General features: G+C 34.5%; 1 non-coding gene across 1 annotated transcript; it reads left to right on the top strand.

Moving 5' to 3' along the window:
* The first annotated feature begins 6731 nt into the window (after window positions 1-6731).
* On the top strand, window positions 6732-6805 carry TRNAS-ACU (transfer RNA serine (anticodon ACU)). The gene has a single exon. It is a non-coding gene; the product is annotated as a tRNA-Ser (tRNA).
* The last annotated feature ends 244 nt before the right edge of the window (window positions 6806-7049 follow it).

The following is a 7049-nucleotide window of genomic DNA, read 5'->3' as shown; positions in this document are numbered from 1 at the left end:
TTAAACAGCTCTTCATTTTCTGGCTTTATTTTTATGCTAACAAATTTGTTCTCTGAAAAGTGTCCACAAAGCCAAGTCTCTGATTAACACCTTTGTAGGGATGGTTTTTCACCTATTGCTAAATTAAACTTGCTTCATTGGAAAGGCAGCAAGATGCATCCTCATTTCAATGTCTACTGAAATAATACAGGTTGACACCAGGAAACATTAACGCCACTGCATCCTTGCTGCTTTCTCATGTAGAAGTCTGTTTAATGTGAAAACAAGGTGATATCTAATTAGCACACAGGTAAGGAATTAAGAAAATCTTTATTTAAGGGTGAAGATGTTTCTCACAAAATCGTTGCCCCAATGCATCATTGAAATTCAAGCTGGAAAGATGATTTTAATATATCACTTGTACATTTTGTATTGCTCTTCTGGTGACAATGTAGTTTGTTTTTGTCAATTACCCTTTTAATAATAGGGTAAAGAAAATTAAGTGGATTTTTGAAAGAAAACAATACTGTCAATATACTATTAAAACAAATTAAGATGGTAAAAGTTATTGTACTTTAAGTAAAAATAAAAGAGCAAAAATATCAATCCCAGTTTTGATTACTTAAATTAACAAAAAAAAAATGCATATAGCAAAGGATAGTTTCAATCTGCCTACCTCTGGGTTATGGGCCCAGCATGCTTCCATTGCAGTACTCTGCTGCACATGTAAGTGCAAGAGATCCTGAAGCACTCAGTCATCATGGGAAAGTACCAATGTGTTTCTTTATTTGTTGATGGAAGAAACATCTTACAAAAACTCTCCAGATTATTGACTTTTTAAAGTTTTTCTAGGAAACGTTCTAGATGTATGCTTATTAGCCTTTGTCAGTATGTACTTTTTGTGAAGTATCTCTGTGGCGCAATCGGTTAGTGTATCCGGCTATTAACTAAAAGGTTGGTGGTTCAATCCCACCCAGGGACGTAATTGACCTTGTTATCAGATTTTGGTGATCTTTAAGTAGACAAGTCAAAATTTCAAACCCCTTGTTATGGTGTAGGGTACCTGGCCTTTTCTGATGTAATCAGAGTTAGATTTGATTCAGTGATTTAATAAAAACAGCTAGGAAGCACAATTTAGCAGTGGGTTGCAGAGAAAAAGAAATATGCTGGCAAAAAAAATCCAATTGAGTGATTAAACAGCTCTTCATTTTCTGGCTTTATTTTTATGCTAACAAATTTGTTCTCTGAAAAGTGTCCACAAAGCCAAGTCTCTGATTAACACCTTTGTAGGGATGGTTTTTCACCTATTACTAAATTAAACTTGCTTCATTGGAAAGGCAGCAAGATGCATCCTCATTTCAATGTCTACTGAAATAATACAGGTTGACACCAGGAAACATTAATGCCACTGTATCCTTGCTGCTTTCTCATGTGGAAGTCTGTTTAATGTGAAAACAAGGTGATATCTAATTAGCACACAGGTAAGGAATTAAGAAAATCTTTATTTAAGGGTGAAGATGTTTCTCACAAAATTGTTGCCCCAATGCATCATTGAAATTCAAGCTGGAAAGATGATTTTAATATATCACTTGTATATTTTGTATTGCTCTTCTGGTGACAATGTAGTTTGTTTTTGTCAATTACCATTTTAATAATAGGGTAAAGAAAATTAAGTGGATTTTTAAAAGAAAACAATACTGTCAATATACTATTAAAACAAATTAAAATGGTAAAAGTTATTGTACTTTAAGTAAAAATAAAAGAGCCAAAATATCAATCCCAGTTTTGGATTACTTTAATTAACAAAAAAAAAATGCATATAGCAGAGGATAGTTTCAATCTGCCTACCGCTGGGTTATGGGCCCAGCATGCTTCCATTGCTGTACTCTGCTGCACATGTAAGTGCAAGAGATCCTGAAGCACTCACTCATCATGGGAAAGTACCAATGTGTTTCTTCGTTGGTTGATGGAAGAAACATCTTACAAAAACTCTCCAGATTATTGACTTTTTAAAGTTTTTCTAGGAAACGTTTTAGATGAATGCTTATTAGCCTTTGTCAGTATGGACTTTTGCAAAGTGTCTCTGTGGCGCCATCAGTTAGTGTGCATGGCTATTAACCAAAAGGTTGGTGGTTCAATCCCACCCAGGGATGTAATTGACCTTGTTATCAGATTTTGGTGATCTTTAAGTAGACAAGTCAAAATTTCAAATCCCCCTGTTCTGGTGTAGGGTACCTGGCCTTCTCTGATGTAATCAGAGTTAGATTTGATTCAGTGATTTTATAAAATCAGTTAGGAAGCACAATTTAGCAGTGGGTTGCAGAGAAAAAGAAATATGCTGGCAAAAAAAATCCAATTGAGTGATTAAACAGCTCTTAATTTTCTGGCTTTATTTTTATGCTAACAAATTTGTTCTCTGAAAAGTGTCCACAAAGCCAAGTCTCTGATTAACACCTTTGTAAGGATGGTTTTTAACCTATTACTAAATTAAACTTGCTTCATTGGAAAGGCAGCAAGATGCATCCTCATTTCAATGTCTACTGAAATAATACAGGTTGACACCAGGAAACATTAACGCCACTGCATCCTTGCTGCTTTCTCATGTGGAAGTCTGTTTAATGTGAAAACAAGGTGATATCTAATTAGCACACAGGTAAGGAATTAAGAAAATCTTTATTTAAGGGTGAAAATGTTTCTCACAAAATCGTTGCCCCAATGCATCATTGAAATTCAAGCTGGAAATATGATTTTAATATATCACTTGTACATTTTGTATTGCTCTTCTGGTGACAATGTAGTTTGTTTTTGTCAATTACCATTTTAATAATAGGGTAAAGAAAATTAAGTGGATTTTTGAAAGAAAACAATACTGTCAATATACTATTAAAACAAATTAAAATGGTAAAAGTTATTGTACTGTAAGTAAAAATAAAAGAGCCAACATATCAATCCCAGTTTTGGAATACTTTAATTAACAAAAACAAATGCATATAGCAGAGGATAGTTTCAATCTGCCTACCTCTGGGTTATGTGCTCAGCATGCTTCCATTGCTGTACTCTGCTGCACATGTAAGTGCAATAGATCCTGAAGCACTCACTCATCATGGGAAAGTACCAATGTGTTTCTTCGTTGGTTGATGGAAGAAACATCTTACAAAAACTCTCCAGATTATTGACTTTTTAAAGTTTTTCTAGGAAACATTTTAGATGAATGCTTATTAGCCTTTGTCAGTATGTACTTTTGCAAAGTGTCTCTGTGGCGCAATCAGTTAGTGTGTATGGCTATTAACCAAAAGGTTGGTGGTTCAATCCCACCCAGGGACATAATTGACCTTGTTATCAGATTTTGGTGATCTTTAAGTAGACAAGTCAAAATTTCAAACCCCCTCTTATGGTGTAGGGTACCTGGCCTTCTCTGATGTAATCAGAGTTAGATTTGATTCAGTGATTTTATAAAAACAGCTAGGAAGCACAATTTAGCAGTGGGTTGCAGAGAAAAAGAAATATGCTTGCAAAAAAATCCAATTGAGCGATTAAACAGCTCTTCATTTTCTGGCTTTATTTTTATGCTAACAAATTTGTTCTCTGAAAAGTGTCCACAAAGCCAAGTCTCTGATTAACACCTTTGTAAGGATGGTTTTTCACCTATTACTAAATTAAACTTGCTTCATTGGAAAGGCAGCAAGATGCATCCTCATTTCAATGTCTACTGAAATAATACAGGTTGACACCAGGAAACATTAACGCCACTGCATCCTTGCTGCTTTCTCATGTAAAAGTCTGTTTAATGTGAAAACAAGGTGATATCTAATTAGCACACAGGTAAGGAATTAAGCAAATCTTTATTTAAGGGTGAAGATGTTTCTCACAAAATCGTTGCCCCAATGCATCATTGAAATTCAAGCTGGAAAGATGATTTTAATATATCACTTGTACATTTTGTATTGCTCTTCTGGTGACAATGTAGTTTGTTTTTGTCAATTACCATTTTAATAATAGGGTAAAGAAAATTAAGTGGATTTTTGAAAGAAAACAATACTGTCAATATACTATTAAAACAAATTAAAATGGTAAAAGTTATTGTACTGTAAGTAAAAATAAAAGAGCCAACATATCAATCCCAGTTTTGGAATACTTTAATTAACAAAAACAAATGCATATAGCAGAGGATAGTTTCAATCTGCCTACCTCTGGGTTATGTGCTCAGCATGCTTCCATTGCTGTACTCTGCTGCACATGTAAGTGCAATAGATCCTGAAGCACTCACTCATCATGGGAAAGTACCAATGTGTTTCTTCGTTGGTTGATGGAAGAAACATCTTACAAAAACTCTCCAGATTATTGACTTTTTAAAGTTTTTCTAGGAAACGTTTTAGATGAATGCTTATTAGCCTTTGTCAGTATGCACTTTTGCAAAGTGTCTCTGTGGCGCAATCAGTTAGTGTGTATGGCTATTAACCAAAAGGTTGGTGGTTCAATCCCACCCAGGGACGTAATTGACCTTGTTATCAGATTTTGGTGATCTTTAAGTAGACAAGTCAAAATTTCAAACCCCCTCTTATGGTGTAGGGTACCTGGCCTTCTCTGATGTAGTTAGATTTGATTCAGTGATTTTATAAAAACAGCTAGGAAGCACAATTTAGCAGTGGGTTGCAGAGAAAAAGAAATATGCTGGCAAAAAAATCCAATTGAGTGATTAAACAGCTCTTCATTTTCTGGCTTTATTTTTATGCTAACAAATTTGTTCTCTGAAAAGTGTCCACAAAGCCAAGTCTCTGATTAACACCTTTGTAAGGATGGTTTTTCACCTATTACTAAATTAAACTTGCTTCATTGGAAAGGCAGCAAGATGCATCCTCATTTCAATGTCTACTGAAATAATACAGGTTGACACCAGGAAACATTAACGCCACTGCATCCTTGCTGCTTTCTCATGTAAAAGTCTGTTTAATGTGAAAACAAGGTGATATCTAATTAGCACACAGGTAAGGAATTAAGAAAATCTTTATTTAAGGGTGAAAATGTTTCTCACAAAATCGTTGCCCCAATGCATCATTGAAATTCAAGCTGGAAAGATGATTTTAATATATCACTTGTACATTTTGTATTGCTCTTCTGCTGACAATGTAGTTTGTTTTTGTCAATTACCATTTTAATAATAGGGTAAAGAAAATTAAGTGGATTTTTAAAAGAAAACAATACTTTCAATATACTATTAAAACAAATTAAAATGGTAAAAGTTATTGTACTTTAATGAAAAATAAAAGAGCAAAAATATCAATCCCAGTTTTGGATTACTTTAATTAACAAAAAAAATGCATATAGCAGAGGATAGTTTTAATCTGCCTACCTCTGGGTTATGGGCCCAGCATGCTTCCATTGCAGTACTCTGCTGCACAAGTAAGTGCAAGAGATCCTGAAGCACTCACTCATCATGGGAAAGTACCAATGTGTTTCTTCGTTGGTGGATGGAAGAAACATCTTACAAAAACTCTCCAGATTATTGACTTTTTAAAGTTTTTCTAGGAAACATTTTAGATGAATGCTTATTGGTCTTTGTCAGTATGTACTTTTTGCAAAGTGTCTCTGTGGCACAATCGGTTAGTGTGTCCGGCTACTAACCAAAAGGTTGGTGGTTCAATCCCACCAAGGGACGTAATTGACCTTGTTATCAGATTTTGGTGATCTTTAAGTAGACAAGTCAAAATTTCAAATCCCCTCTTATGGTGTAGGGTACCTGGCCTTCTCTGATGTAATCAGAGTTAGATTTGATAAAGTGATTTTATAAAAACAGCTAGGAAGCACAATTTAGCAGTGGGTTGCAGAGAAAAAGAAATATGCTGGCAAAAAAATCCAATTGAGTGATTAAACAGCTCTTCATTTTCTGGCTTTATTTTTATGCTAACAAATTTGTTCTCTGAAAAGTGTCCACAAAGCCAAGTCTCTGATGAACACCTTTGTAAGGATGGTTTTTCACCTATTACTAAATTAAACTTGCTTCATTGGAAAGGCAGCAAGATGCATCCTCATTTCAATGTCTACTGAAATAATACAGGTTGACACCAGGAAACATTAACGCCAATGCATCCTTGCTGCTTTCTCATGTGGAAGTCTGTTTAATGTGAAAACAAGGTGATATCTAATTAGCACACAGGTAAGGAATTAAGAAAATCTTTATTTAAGGGTGAAGATGTTTCTCACAAAATCGTTGCCCCAATGCATCATTGAAATTCAAGCTGGAAAGATGATTTTAATATATCACTTGTACATTTTGTATTGCTCTTCTGGTGACAATGTAGTTTGTTTTTGTCAATTACCATTTTAATAATAGGGTAAAGAAAATTAAGTGGATTTTTGAAAGAAAACAATACTGTCAATATACTATTAAAAAAAATTAAAATGGTAAAAGTTATTGTACTTTAAGTAAAACATAAAATAGCTAACATATCAATCCCAGTTTTGGATTACTTTAATTAACAAAAAAAATGCATATAGCAGAGGATAGTTTCAATCTGCCTACCTCTGGGTAATGGGCCCAGCATGCTTCCATTGCAGTACTCTGCTGCACATGTAAGTGCAAGAGTTCCTGAAGCACTCACTCATCATGGGAAAGTACCAATGTGTTTCTTCGTTGGTTGATTTAAGAAAATTCTTACAAAAACTCTCCAGATTATTGACTTTTTAAAGTTTTTCTATGAAACGTTCTAGATGAATGCTTATTAGCCTTTGTCAGTATGTACTTTTTGCAAATTGTCTCTGTGGCGCAATCGGTTAGTGTGTCTGGCTACTAACCAAAAGGTTGGTGGTTCAATCCCACCCAGGGACGTAATTGACCTTGTGATCAGATTTTGGTGATCTTTAAGTAGACAAGTCAAAATTTCAAAGCCCCTCTTATGGTGTAGGGTACCTGGCCTTCTCTGATGTAATCAGAGTTAGATTTGATTCATTGATTTTATAAAAACAGCTAGGAAGCACAATTTAGCAGTGGGTTGCAGAGAAAAAGAAATATGCTGGCAAAAAAAATCCAATTGAGTGATTAAACAGCTCTTCATTTTCTGGCTTTATTTTTA

This window comes from Pseudophryne corroboree, unplaced genomic scaffold, assembly GCF_028390025.1.
Source record: "Pseudophryne corroboree isolate aPseCor3 unplaced genomic scaffold, aPseCor3.hap2 scaffold_937, whole genome shotgun sequence".
Lineage (NCBI taxonomy): Eukaryota > Metazoa > Chordata > Amphibia > Anura > Myobatrachidae > Pseudophryne > Pseudophryne corroboree.
The sequence above is the reverse complement of the archived record's forward strand: the minus strand, read 5'-3'. Positions and strand labels throughout refer to the sequence as shown.